The sequence below is a fragment of the Dreissena polymorpha genome, chromosome 2 (assembly GCF_020536995.1).
Source record: "Dreissena polymorpha isolate Duluth1 chromosome 2, UMN_Dpol_1.0, whole genome shotgun sequence".
Lineage (NCBI taxonomy): Eukaryota > Metazoa > Mollusca > Bivalvia > Myida > Dreissenidae > Dreissena > Dreissena polymorpha.
Genome location: NC_068356.1, coordinates 71,037,212 through 71,052,321, shown reverse-complemented (window position 1 = coordinate 71,052,321; position 15,110 = coordinate 71,037,212). Strand labels below are relative to the sequence as shown.

General features: G+C 35.0%; 1 pseudogene; it reads right to left on the bottom strand.

Annotated features, from left to right (window-relative positions):
• Window positions 1-4,157: 4,157 nt before the first annotated feature.
• On the bottom strand, window positions 4,158-10,578 carry LOC127869795 (elongation of very long chain fatty acids protein 4-like; annotated as a pseudogene).
• Window positions 10,579-15,110: the final 4,532 nt, after the last annotated feature.

Sequence of the window (15,110 nt, the reverse complement as noted above, 5' to 3'; positions counted from 1 at the left end):
GTACATATATACCATGCCGATGATGGTACACATAGACCATGCAGATGATCGTACACATAGACCATGCAGATGATCGAACTCATAGACCATGTAGATGATCATCCACATAGACCATGTAGATGATCGTACACATAGACCCTGTAGATGATGTTTCACATAGACCTTGTAGATACATGTACCGTGTATATCCTCATCGATTTACTGAACTCCTCTTTTACTTGTTGGCGGAATCCGCAAAGCTTTAATTGTTGATTGACCTTAATTCGTATGAGGAGCTGCAACACATTATTAGGAATAATGAACTTTTTTATAATATAAGAAGTATCGAGTATATGTTTGTGTAAAAAAAGTTCAATTTGACTGTTCGACTTATCTGTGTCGTGGAGGTCATAAGTGCTGTAAAACATCGAGATGGAACAGTTATTGATCAAGGCCCGTTTTAATATTCGATAAGAATGGTTGTGTTTTGTATTTATGCATATTTCAATGAAATTGTATTAGTTAAATAATTAAGAATATGTTCGTTTAAGCAAGTATGCAATTTTAATGATGGCGTTCATTTTAATGCAAAGCGATCAATCATAGCACATTATATCTGACAGGTATCCGTTTTTGTCTGATGTAGATGCATCACTTAGATCGCCAGCCATCAAACCAGTCAGTAGTTATTAAGATAACACAAAACATCCACAAGATCTCTCTGTGAAAATAGTTGTAGTTGTATAGAGACCACCATCGTCAGATGTTACAAGAAATTGCGAATATTTTTAATAAAACAATTTTTATGCAAACAAGTTGACGATTAACTTGTTATGTACAAATAACTAAACTTTGAATATACTTGGAAAGAAATAAACTTTGGCCATATTGATAGAAAATCATGCTTGCAATTAATGACTTTCTTTCTCTTTGAGTGGTATTACTGCATGCTTATATAGTGTGAATGGCGTTCAGCGATCGAAATTAAATTAACTGAACATATATTATACAAAAATAAATTGCCGCCACTCAAATCACTTGATTTCCTGTTGGTCAATGGGTTTAAAATATATATAACTTAAGAAATTTCTGTTATTAATACGTTAATTTGATGTTTTGTTTTTCACATTCCATCGCGTCTTATCAACAAAGTCTGTTAGTATGTGTTTATTTTCATTCCCAGCAAACGAGTATACAGATCTCATTAAAGATATACCTTTCATGGTGCGTTTGTTAGATTTTAAGTTTTTTTTTATCGATATCAATAATGATCAAATTTACTGACGCAAACTACACTTGGTGACTTTTCTAACGCATCACTTAATCATATCAATATAGCTCCCTTATTTTTAAACCGATGGTGTTAAAATTTGGACCAAGAATAATTCAACACATATCTGATATTTCCTGAAAATTTAATTGATATTGAAAAACAATTTTTTTTTATCAAACTTAACTAATAATAAACGTCACTTTTAAAATCAAATTCGCAAACTCGTACAACGCAAAATAATAACAATGTGAGAAGTAAAACGCATAAACTTACACGTCTTAATAACTGACCGGCTTGCAACATGCCGATTGAGCCGTTGCGCTCCTGAATGTTCATACGAGACATATTGTTTTTCTTTAATTAATATTATGTTTTTCTTGTGTAAAAACTCACCTAGAATGATGAAACTGAAATTAAATTGGAATAACATCTATATCGCGTTTTACTACACTTGTTGACTTTTCTAACGCAACACTTTTAAAACTAACATATTTCGGTAATAAGTAAATATTTTTATTTACAATTGCACATGTGATCATTTGACTACATTATGTGCAAGCTAACGATAAAATCATTCATCCGTGACAATCGGACGCTTAAGCAAGTGGGGAAGGTAGCCTTCAAATTGCAAAGTGCGCGATTGCGCAGCTGAATATTCATACGAGCTATATTGTTTTGTTAGTTAATTTTATGTTTTCCTTGTGTAAGAACCCACGTTAAATAGCTAAATTGAAATTAAACTAGAATTATATCGCGTTTCACCATTTCCAAGTGCAAAATATGGAACCACACCTACCCCAAGTGCTAAAGCGTCCAATCTTCACGGATGAATGATTTTATTCTGAGCTCGCATAGAATATAGTCAAATGATCGTATGTAAAATTGCAAATCAATATCTTTACTCATATCTGAGATATTCAAGTTTAAAAAGTGATGCGTTAGAAAAGTCTCTAAGTGTATGGAACCAAATGTTACTTCGTCAAGCAATAATAATGATACCGATGAGTTTTACGAAATCGACTTAGTCTTATGCTTTTTTTCCTATTGTGACACAATCATAATTAAAGAGGAGTTCAGGGATTGTAGACAAATTACATAACATTCGATGAATAATTGTATAACCATGGTAACAGTTTTCGCCTAAGTTTCCTGCTGTAGACTCCAATCTTAAAAAAGTAATCAATGATGAGTGATCAATAATGCTTTCCCACGGGTCGAGAAAACCATAAAAACCGAGAGTCGTTAACAGCAATCATGTATTCCAGTAAATCAGCAAGAGTTTTTAGAGAGTATATCATTGAACATCTCAATCATTTAGCACACTGTTACCTTAAGTATACCATATAATTGTATGTAGTCATAACATGCCATACGAGAGTAATTAAAAACAGTTATTAGTTAACCTAGTCTTGAATTGCACGAAAATACATTTCTGATGACAAAATATGGTTACCAATTTGTTGTTTTTTTTTTTTTTTTTTCAAGAATGCAACATAATTTTGCTGACTTTTTCGTACTACTTTATAACGGCATAATAATCCATAAAACTGAAAAGTCCGGTTAATTTTGACAGTGTATGAAAAGTACATGTGTATTATTTCAAATGTAATCGTCTGGTGCATGCGGTGGGGCGATGACTCTGGTTATAGAACTTGGCTTCAATATTATGAAAACAAACATAAAAAAAATGTCGTATACATTCGATGACAACTGTATTATAAAGAGAGAGTAAATGGCAATTTTCTTTTTTAAAGGTCAATAACTCTGAAGAACTTTTTGCGAAATGGCGGTTTTCGAAATTGGCCTCAGTGTAATGTCAACAAAAGTTTCGAGAAAATTGGATGAAGATTCGACGAACACTGTAAGAGTTAGAGAGCGGAAACGAATGGCACTCTCAAGTTCCTGGTTCGAATTGACTGGTAATTAAACTTCGCCTACAATTTATGTCACCAAACATTTCCACAAAGTTTGGTGAAGATTCCATGAAAACTGAACATGTTCAAGAGCAGAAACGAAGAATTTAGCAATTGTTGTATAATGTGGCGATTTCTCTGAAGTGCGCTCTGAAAATTGGCGGGTTATCGACATTTACAGAAAGTTTGTTTATGATTCACCATCAAATGGTGTTCTCATAATACGTCCCATTAAGAGATGGGCGAATATAAAATACAAGGTATGTATATTTTAAACTGCTGTTACATACTGTTGTGATACCTCATTGTCATATTGACCTTCCAGCGAGCGACCAGTCGTCTAGAAATGTGTGCCAATGTATCTAGGAATCCCTTCAAGAATGACATAGTTATGAGCCGGACACGTCAATGCTTAATTATACATATACAAACACACGCACACGCGCACCCATACGGACCCTAGCGCACACACACACATACACACACATGGGCATTGTAAAAAACTTAATACTCGTCCAAAAGTATGGCGGCCACATATAATTGTGTTTCCTTGCAGGCACGTTTATAACTAGGAATGCAACAATGTGACCATATCGAATGATTTATTTTGTAACTAACTGTGTCTAGCGAAGGCATGATAAATGAACATGATCACTAGGGCTAACACTGAGCAAGTTCACAACACCACTTATGTTACCAATATCAATTAACATTCGTTCCAATTGTAAAACCTTTATAATAAGGCCTAGAACAGATGTTTATTTCCATTAACCCAACTGATCCCAATTTTTGTAACTGACCCTTTAAACATTTTTGCTAGTATAGGTTTAGTTTTTGCTACAAAAACATTTGATCATATTCACAAAATCAATGTTAACAAAGTAAAAGTAAAATAAGGCACAAATATATTTGGAAGAAATCTGTCATTTAACTTCCGAATTTAAGTGGGAAAAGATAGGCATATAATAAAAATATCTTATTTTTGAGTGATGTGGGTGGGAACGAACAACTTATTTTTGGTCTTGTCCAAACATCATTTACATCTAACAACAAATGATTCATTAACTTCGCTTCTTCTTTTCCTTCTTGCTGCTGTAGGCGTGGTAATAGAAGTTACCAAAAAGGCAATGAGCGACAGAGCGTATAGGAACACCGCAATCATGAACCCGCTAGGGAAGTCGCAGTGAATGAGAAACAATACAAATTGTGTCTGAAACAAAAGCATCAACAGTTTCTAATAGTTGATATACACTTGTTATATAATTATTGCTGGTCTTAGAGTGAGTGTGACGATCGCTAGAGCCAATAATAACGCAAATTAAAAACGAGCAATTTTACAGTGACCTCCCCTGTTTCACTGCCTTCAATTTAATTCAGTAGGGGAGAGAAGTGACGTCAATATGAAGATAGAAGCAGTCGCATCAGACGTATATTTGATTAATTGTATTCATGGTATGTTTTTCATTTTGTGCTTAGTCGTAAATTGTTGAATATGATTGCATCGTTCAAAGGTTGTCACCAATAAAATATAAAAAAAAAATCAAAAAGTATTTATGGAGAATCAGTTATCTTTGAAAAATTTGCCCGTATCATGAATTACTGAATATATTGCAGGACGTACGTTCTGTAGTGTATCAGCGCTCAACTTTTTGAATTTATGTCTTGGGCTGGCTTTATAAAATAGCATAACACTCAAAATAGTATAAGGGATAAAACATATTGTGGTACCAGTTGCATTTTGGTGAGATAGCGTTTCCACCAGAAGAATTTCTGCATGTGTGGGCCGATGGCAGCCAGTCCGTAGTAAGTGTACATGAACACGCGAACAGACGAGTTCAACAGAGCAACAAAAACGCTGAAATATGGAAATCCAGTAAAACCATAACACAGCGGTCAGTTCTAAAGTCATAAGTCTGAAAATGATTAGGACAGACTGCAAGTTATTGTTGTGAAAATCCGTCGATTACGTGAAAATTGTAGTTTAAAAAACAGTGGTGTATTAATAACTTTGACGATATTTAATTTATGCATCTACGAAAGTCACACACGGTTGGAAGTACAGTTCTTGTAAAAATATGCACAATCGGTTTCTGCCATGCTGTTTGGGCATTTTAATTTACTTAAGTCGTTATTAATCTACCATGTTCTACATATTAGCATTGACTGCACGTACACTGTCCGCCCGCGACATACTTGGCCCCATGTACCAGTTGATGATCATTGAGCAGTGGTGGTACACGTGTAGAAACGTGACCTGGTCAGACATTTTGCTCATGATGAAAAACACCTTGAGTACACGAAGAAATTATTTAAACAAAATGTTTGTCCAAACTTTTGTTTTACGACAATACTAACGTAAAACATCGCAGTTAACGCAAATACTGACACAATACGGTGTTCGTTTACAGATGTAAACAATATTTCAACATTTACGTAATAGCCACTAGTAACATCAATTACAAATAACATTGCACAGCAAGATTGGTTCATATGAAAGTATATCTTTAAAAGTAAAATTATTTAATTTTTTTCATACTTGGTGTAAATAATGTTTGGGTTTATAACAGTTTGCTTTCAATTTTAATGTATTTAGATACAATACTTTTTATTCACTTGCAATCATGGTTTAACATACTTTCTTTCAACCTCAAAGCATGCTTTTGGCACTGATTTAATTGAAAAACTTGAGAACGCTTCCAAATGGCAAAACATGAAGAGAAATAGGTTGCAAAATGTTGTTTTTACATTTCAAGTTTGGTCACATACTTTTTCTGCTTATGTTTAGACTACCACATCAAAGCAGAGTAACAGCCATGAAGTCTTCCAAGAACAAGACAATAATATTCTGTTTCTTGCATACATTTAATGTCTGAATCATTTGTGATAAAATGTTGCTCAAAAGTTTTCTTTTTTCTTTATTTCTATAGAAATAGAATAACTTTTGGGATCAATTATTGAATAAAACGAACATGTAGGCAAAACACTTACCAGTCAGCAGTCGTTAAACTTCATAAAAGTTACTTTAAAGGGGCCGTTTTACAGATTTTGGCATGCATTGAAGTTTGTCATTAAAGGCTTAATATGGAAAAATATAAAAATTGGTTCTAAAAAGTTCCAGTAAAAAAATCAAGAATAAAATTAAAGAAAGAACAAAGTAACTGGGCTCGTACCACTGACCCCTGGAGTAAAAGTCTATAGCTAAGACCACTCGGCCATCCAAGCTCATACAAAGAGCAATGTATTTTATTATTTATATAAACAATCCTCGTTGTATCACAAAATAACAAACGACAACAAGAGAACTCGCAAAATTATTCAATAGTTTCGCGTTGCAACGCTTTATAATTTTCAGGTTTTTAAATCGTCAAAAGAGGCATATAATGGGTATTTTAGAGCATGGTTAACTATCAACTGCAACGAAAATTTGCGATTCTGAAACATTTTTTTCATTTTGTCAATTTACCAAAACGTGAAAAGGCCCCCTTTACAGTGGCGACAACTTTTGTAAGGCCAGGGAAACCCCTGAGACGTGAATCACAGACACACAACCGGTTCCCTCTCATACTAGTAATTGAAACACGAAACAAATGTCATGCTATTTGTCTGGGGTGTTACTGTCTAAAGGGTGGAGGTCTTACCGTGTCAAGAACCTCGATGACCTTGGAAAAGAAGAACCACCAGCACAAGCTGGCCATCTGAAAGTCCGTGAAAACACGTTCAATAACAAAACAAAAAACCCTATTTACATCGGGAAGTCCGCGAAAAGAAAAAAATTCTCTACGCCAATCATGCGGGAGTTAGAGTTAAAGACATTACATAATTGTCAATTGGTGGCAAACTGTTTTGATCTTAAATATGTTATCATTCAAAAGTAACATGTTTAAGATTATTTTTGTGTTGCAACTATTGACCATTTTCGAATATTTCTATCCTGCATTGTTTATGAGGATTATTCCTTTGTTGTTCTTACACGAAAATGCGTATTACTAGTTAAATTCTACACATATATTTTACAATATTTTTTTACATGCCAGTGTTAATCTACAAACCTACTCTTAATGCAATGAAAAGCTGAAATAATGAAGTTTTCAAAAGACGTTTCAAAAGAATGACAGAGAAAAATGGAAATAAACGCTAACAAACACATAGTAACAAAGGGATATAATTCTGGTACAAACAAGTACATGAAGAATATCCCAACAATCGGCAGCGGGTTGTCCAGCAGCAGCCATTTGTCTGTTCTAGGATCAGTATTAAATGTTTGAAATATTTTAATTAGATCACTTCATTCCTTCCATTATCTGTATTTATGTAGTTAATAGTTTAATAATAGTCAACAGATCGGATCTATATTTCTGAATTGGTCGATTATATAAATACTTGAAAGTGAAAGTTAATTGTTTATATTATATTAGTACTCGAATCAATGATTAAGGATATGAATTTGTATATTTGTTAAATTCTGACAGCATCAAAATCGTAAACCGTCACAATCCAAGAAACTTCAGGCATGCGTCATCTTTCACCCATAAAATAACCTTATACTAAAACTCACACGTTTAAAACTAGCTTTGCTTTAATTGTTTGATTGAACTATATTAATCCCAGTTATGCATGTAGAAATTAATTTCTCATATAAAATGTGGTCTACAAAGAAAATGCATGTCCTAATCAAAAAGGAACACATATTGATATTTTGTAAAGTTTGTAACATAGTCGATGAAACACAATAATGTACACACGTCCATTATTTTTAAATTAAGATTTATGTTTGCTGTAAAAATCCTCAACACAAACACCCCGTTCGAGTTCTCGAAATATTCTTTTAAACAAGATACATGCGGGACCCTAAACGCGCCTCGCCCGCGACAACAAGAAATTGTGAAGCCTATCTGCACGGTTGTCAAGCGTGTACTGATTTACTGATTTGACACAAACAGTCAGTGAATGGTTAAATACCCATTATACGCTAGACGGTAGTATGTAAGAACGTGAAAAGTTAAGCTAATTAACGAAATAGCATTATAAATAAATAACATTTTTGCCTATCGGATCACAGTATTTCGGGAAGTCGTCTGGGTGAATTATGCAATAACTTGTAATAAGGCAATACCATACAATCGTTGTTTATTAAGACATAAGCCTACACCATGAAATTGTTTTTTTTTAATAAATGAATTTCTCGAATGTTAACTAGAAAAGACTTTTACGGCACAAGTTTAATTGCAAAATTAATTTTAGAAATACATCAATAGGAAAGCATCTTTGATTATTAAGTTCTAAGCTGTTTTGTAATGAACTGGACATGTCAACGTTTTCATTAATTAAAAATTAGTTTCCCATAAGAACGGTGTAGTGTTAGCTTAGTTTTATCGTTTCAGGTTCATACGACATAAGAACCATTTACATAAAGTAACAGACGCATAATGCAAAATAAGTTCGGGTAACCAAGTGGTTGGGACGGTAGCCTTAGAGTCCGAGGGCAAAAGTTTCGAATGCCAGTAGGCCATTTGTTTTTAATCCCGCTCTTCGTATTACAATTGAACTCTTCAATTGCAATATAACATGTTTATTTTAAGGACTGTTTATGACAAACGTGAGAAAATGATACAGTAAAATTGCTGGATGCTGCGCTTCGTCAATGGATGGTTTGCTGCTAATAAACCATCATAAAATGGCTTCGACTTTGGCATTTATGTCGCACAACAATTAAAATGTCGAATTTGAATTTTAAGGGCAATAACTCCCCGAAAATGGGCATAGCAACTAAATAATAAGCGCGCGCTTAGCTTACTAATGCCAATCTAATTCGAATCGTTAGTTAGTAAGATCGTCAACGAAAAAAAAAAAACTCACCAAAAATCATCCTATCGGAACGACTTGATAATATGCCCATCTCCGACACATGGTCAGCATTCTGCATAAAGTTTCATCCACCTCGGATCGTAAGTTCATAAGATCAAGTTCGGAGACATTCTTGTTCGGACGGAAAGACTGACATCAAATGTATATCAACCCGCACAATAAATAACATATAGTATATTTAATGGGGACGGGCGAATAAAGTGGCGACTCAACCGCGACCAAGTCCATTTCGAAGTAAAAAAAAAAAGGTATAAAACGTCTGCAAACAACTTCAAGTCCCGGTCAATAATGCTCGAAAAGTTTGCGCCCAAAGCGGCAGATGCACTGGTCATGTCGACCACCCTGCCTGCCTTGTCTAAAAGTTAGCCATTTTTTTTCTTTGCAAACTAAACTAATCCTATTTAACACCATTTGTTTTTTGTAATCATGTGTTTAATTGATACAAAGTTGGCATTAAATAACTTTTTTCCATGTATTGATGCATAAAAACACAAGGCAGCAAATGACAACATAAGTAACTCGTTGGCATGTTAACTAACATTTCGGATGCAATAATTACTTTATATGTATATGTGGCCGACGTATTATATTATACGTAATTGTGGTCTTGTAACTGCCCGACACCTTTCATAACATGTACAGTGTCAGTGAGACCTTTATTGTAATGCAAGCGTTCATGTAAATGGTAACGGCGCTGTCGTGCCGCATACCTAGTAATTTTGCGTTTTGGATAACATCATTGTTTGGCTTTTTTGATATGGCATCGGTCTTCCTTATTTGACGTATGACCGAAGAACCTTTTGTGAGAGTTGCCCCCAGTGATTTGGTTTTTAGCAGCACTGATACTGCATACCCATTGTTAAGTTTAAGAACCTTGCCATGAATCCTTCCCGCAAAGTTCCTTGGGTTAGTGATAATTTTTGGGTTTACAGCTTGGTAGGATCGATTCACGGCCTCACACTTTTGCGTAGATGTCAATAATTTTGTTTTATCAAGGGCTATGGGAGACAGCATGATGTCCATGCTTTTTAAAAGCAACACCTTGTCACCCTCTGTCATTCTTAGTTTTACAGTCATGGGCATATAGTTTTTTGCCTGTCTATAGTTACCGCAGCAAACTAAGCTAGATGCTTTGCAGGGCTCACCACAATACCCGCCAAAGCAAGCAACAATTGCATCGGCTACCTTTGGCATAGATTGTTTAATTTTGTTTAGGTCTCCGTTATAAAATTTGTGGGCCATTTTCAACTCTGCTATACACCGCTGTTTAATTGACAGAGCAAAGCGATTCTTTAGGTTTGCGTTTGACGACCCTTTGAACATATTTGAACTTAAGTTGGCTGCGTACACAGCACGCTTCAGTGAATTTCCCTAGTGCCTTATGTCTTTAAAGTGTAGATTTGTGTGTTCACTTGCTTTGCTCACCCCTGCATGACTCCTGGAGTCACCATCACCAGTATAACCAGTAACTTGAACCTCATTTGATATGTTACGGGCCACAATTTCAGACCATCTACCTTCGTCACCTATTGGATCTGACTCTGACATGTTTGCCGAGCAATGACCCTTATGATTAGGGCAAACAACATTGTTCCCCTTGTTTCGCAATCTAGCTCCGATCGTGCAAAGTTTATTGGTAAATGTGTACCCCTTTTTTTTGCTTTTAGTGTTATTTTCACAAAATGTGGTTGTCGCAATGGACCCCCGCCTGAAATGGGGTTGAATCAGAATTGAACATAGGGTTATTGTAGCAAGAGTCACGCTCCACATTTACAGTTTGGGGCATTTTTTTTTACCTATCATGGCATTTTCTTTTACAAGAGTGACTCTTTGCTCATGCATGTCCCTTATATTGACACTTTGTATCGTTTCATTTACTTTATTACTTATTATTTGCATGGCGGCCTGGTTTGGGGCTATGATGTTTGCATTATTAAAAATTCTGCGCACACCTGTATTACTAATTGGTGTAGTACAGAGACCAAGCTGAAGGCCAATGTTAACCTTTGCGGCACGCCTACCCGGACCTTTTTTATTCTCAACCTCCTCATACAGATTGTGATAATCGCTCATGTATGAACACTTTGTACATTTTAGCCGCTCACGCCAACCTAGACCCCACCTAACTGAGTAAGCGGCATCAAAATTCAGATGCCCCTCACAGTTCGGCTTATCATGTCTATGTTTTTTGAAGGCAGAATTAAAAAGAGCCTGGACCTTGAGCGTGAACCATCAACTTATTGGTACACAAGTCTGGATGAGTGACTCGTCACAACAGCCACTATACTCGTCAACTACATTAGACGCATTCGGGTTCGGGGTCGCAACGCTGACACTGTTGTGTCCGTACCATCAGTATCTTAAAAGGTTAGTACATTGTTACTGATGTGTACTCTACTCTCAAAGGGTTTCTTTTCCAACCTGACATACTTATTGTCAGCAACAGTAGGAAAAGCTACAGTTTGAAACTTTTTTGACTTGCAGTCCCCTTTTTGAAACCCAGCTTTTCGTAAATGAGCTTTTCGCTTAGACAGCCGCAAAGTTACTGACTCTATTACTTAATAAAGCAACCTACACAGTTTATTGTGTGAGAAAAAATCAGCAGATTGCACTGCAGAGAGTAGCTGAGACAAGTCTGGGGAGTACTGAACACTGGGCATGAAGGATTTCACACCTGCCCTTGCAGGCTCTAGTGTCACATCAGACTGTGTATGAACACCCGTTATTGACACTTTGGGGCCAGATTTGTGTCTGTAGATGCCAGAAAATGAATGTCTGTTAATGCATATGTAAAAAAAAAAAACGTTTCCTGGGGACAAATGACTCTTCAATGCTACTAAAATCTCAAAATCAACCCCCAAAAATATCGTGAAAAAAATGCTCGAAGAGATCCTAAAGTAGCCATTTTGTTCAATTTAGAATAATGCTGAAGAGTGTTTGTTAACTCTTTTCTCATATATGTCACCTTCTATGCATTAGGAACTCAAAAGCCATGCTTATATTGGATTAAAAACTATGTTTTCAACATTACCCAAAAAGTATTTTCTGCTCTTAATTTCCAACTAAAAATGCATTTGCATGTGTTATTTCCAATGCCTTGTTTTTTCCATTAAAGCTTCATTGAGATTTGACCTTACTCGATATTCTTTCTGAAAATACATCATACTTATAAAAAAATATGGTTTTATTGAATCAGAAAGGGTTGGGGTTCTCTTTAAGGTCACATAACCCCAATCCGGAACTCCTGTTTGCAGGGTTACATACAGTCAAATTGATACTTAGCACACATCGTTTAGTGCATGCTGCATAGGATTTTGTAAATACATTGCACATGGTTGTTTTTGGTATTAATTTGAAGGTATATTGTAAGCAATAAGAAAAAAAGCCATTTTTGTGCTATACTTTTTCTGTTGATGGTTCCCGGCTTTGAAAGTAGGTTATACTATTTGAGCCCAAAATGGTCGCATCCACATCTGTCAAAACTGGTGTGCCTATTCTAAGGTAAATATTTTGAGTTACAGCACATATAATTTGACGGCATGCATTTTTTTTAATAAAGAATATGCATTTATCTTTCCAATGATGTATGATGATAAAGTACTGAAACGCTTGGTCATGGCAAAAATTGTTATCAAACTTCAACTATTGTATATGTAATATTGAAGGAATTAATTGCGCATGCGTAACCTTTAGTTGTCGTCTTGTCGAAATGAATATTGACCCGGTGCGCACATACTTTGCTCCCTGACATTTAGTACATTTTTGTATATTCGTCGCCTTTAGCGCCAGTGACTCGAACTGAGTGAATTAATGATGCATACTCCACAAGCACGTTGACGCACGGATTTAAGCGTAAAAGAAGCATACAATTCTAGTACTACCCTTGTATAAAATTATCTTTTTCCACAGGTTCAATTTAACTTTACGTCGATTGTCTGGATTATTTGATTGTTGAACATCAAGCTACTGTTTGTGGGAACTAGGGTAGTCACAAGGTGCGAATTCAGCCCTTCTGTACATAAGAATAATTAATTAAAATTAACAATTATAAAGCAATTAAAGCAATCACATAAATAAAAGTACAATTAAGGCATATCAGGAAATACAGACGCTCAAATCAATAACTACTCGTACATTATTAATCAATATTCATTAAATCAATATTTGTCAGAAAAAAAGCATTTCAAAATAATAAGACATTAAATAATATATTTTCATCGTGCAGTTTGACCTTTCTACTAATCAAAGTACTGAAAGTACTGGTTAGACGATGCTTTTGAAGAGAATGGATATATAGAGGATATTTGTTGGATTCGGTGGAATATCGATTTTCCCAGAAGAACAGCGAAAAATATCGATATTTTCACTGTCATTTTTCACTGTTTAAAACAGTGAAATACCAGTTTATTTCACTGATATTTTTGTATAAATCACCGAAAAGCATAAAATAAATAAGCATCCATTTAAGTTAATCTACATCACCGCATTGTGTAATTTCTATTGCTTGTCAAACATCCGCATGTCAATATTTAATGGTTGTGGTGCAATCGTTTTCGTTCTTGGACACTGCACTCCCTTCAATGAGATTTAATTTCCTAAATATCTCATATTTGAACTTACAATTCTTTTGGGAGTAACGGTCCAGACAACTGGATAAAACAGCAACAATATGCTAACCCATTATTTTTCGAGAAAACATAATTGAAAATTCCTGTGCTAGCCCCAAATCACAGTATGATTGGGTATAATAATAGTCAAATTTATTTTTCTTCTCAAAAGATTGTCGTAGATTATAGGTTGAGGAATATATCATCCAAGACTACAACTTTTAGAAAGCCATTCTGATCAACTGCCATGAAGATCAGGTAGAAAAGGTAAGTGTTAACACAGATTTTAATGATTTTAGTTATTGATCAATGCTTGGAAGCACATGACCCACTTTGGAACGTGACCTGTTAATCATTGAGACTAGACCTTGTGACCTAAATGTTGAATACTAGTATGCTACTTTTAAACTTGACTTTGAAAACATTTAATTAATGTTCTAACCAATTTACAAGTGGATCAGAGAGAGAATGTGACCACTAAAGTATTAACAGACCTTTTCTTATATTTGACATAGTGCCCTAATTTTTTTATAGAATATGACACCCAAATGACATAGAGATGACTAGTTTTTAAGAATCTGGCAAAGCGGTGACTGCCAATTTAAACATTGTAAAATGATAACATATGTGTTCACAATAAACTTTAGATAAATTACAACAGACAAAGAGTGATAACAAAAGCTAACCTTGTCACATCATAACAAGTGAGCAAAATAACCAAAACTATGGCATCATATAATTGCTCAGTTACTTCGAATAACAATAAAGTTACTTTTGAAACAAATGCAATACCTTCCCTTTCTTACTACAGGCTGTTCTAAAACAAGATAGCCCTGTATCGCTCACCCAAACTCCTTCTATAGTGTCAAAAACTTGTATGTGTATGATTTGACTCAGTTGTAACCTAGCTTTAGCCTGCACATGACCAACTTGCAAATTCATCTTTTGATTTGATTAAGATGGACATTGTAAGCAATTTTTATGAAAATCAGGACGATAATGTGACCTGTAGAAAGGTAAAGGAAGTTTTCTATATTTTGACCTAATGACCTATTTTTTGTTAAACTACCAACTTTCAAACTGAAATTTTATTTCATCGAGTTAACATTCTGTCCAATTTTCCTGAAGATCTGGAAGAAAATGTGACCTCTGGAGTGTTCACTAACCTTTTCTGTGAATTGGTTTGTTGACTTAGTTTGGACCACATATGACCTACTTCAAACTTAACCTAGAATTGACCGAGATGAACATTTACCAACATAAGACAAACAAGGGCTGTTTGTAAAACATGCATGCCTCCCATATGGGCTGTCAGTTGTAGTGGTAGCCATGTGTGAATATTACATTTTTGTCACTGTGACCTTGACCTTTGACCTAGTGATCTGAAATCGATAGATCATCTGCCAGTCATGATCAATTTTACCTATGAAGTTGTCATGATCCTAGGCCTTATTATTCTTGAGTTATCACCAG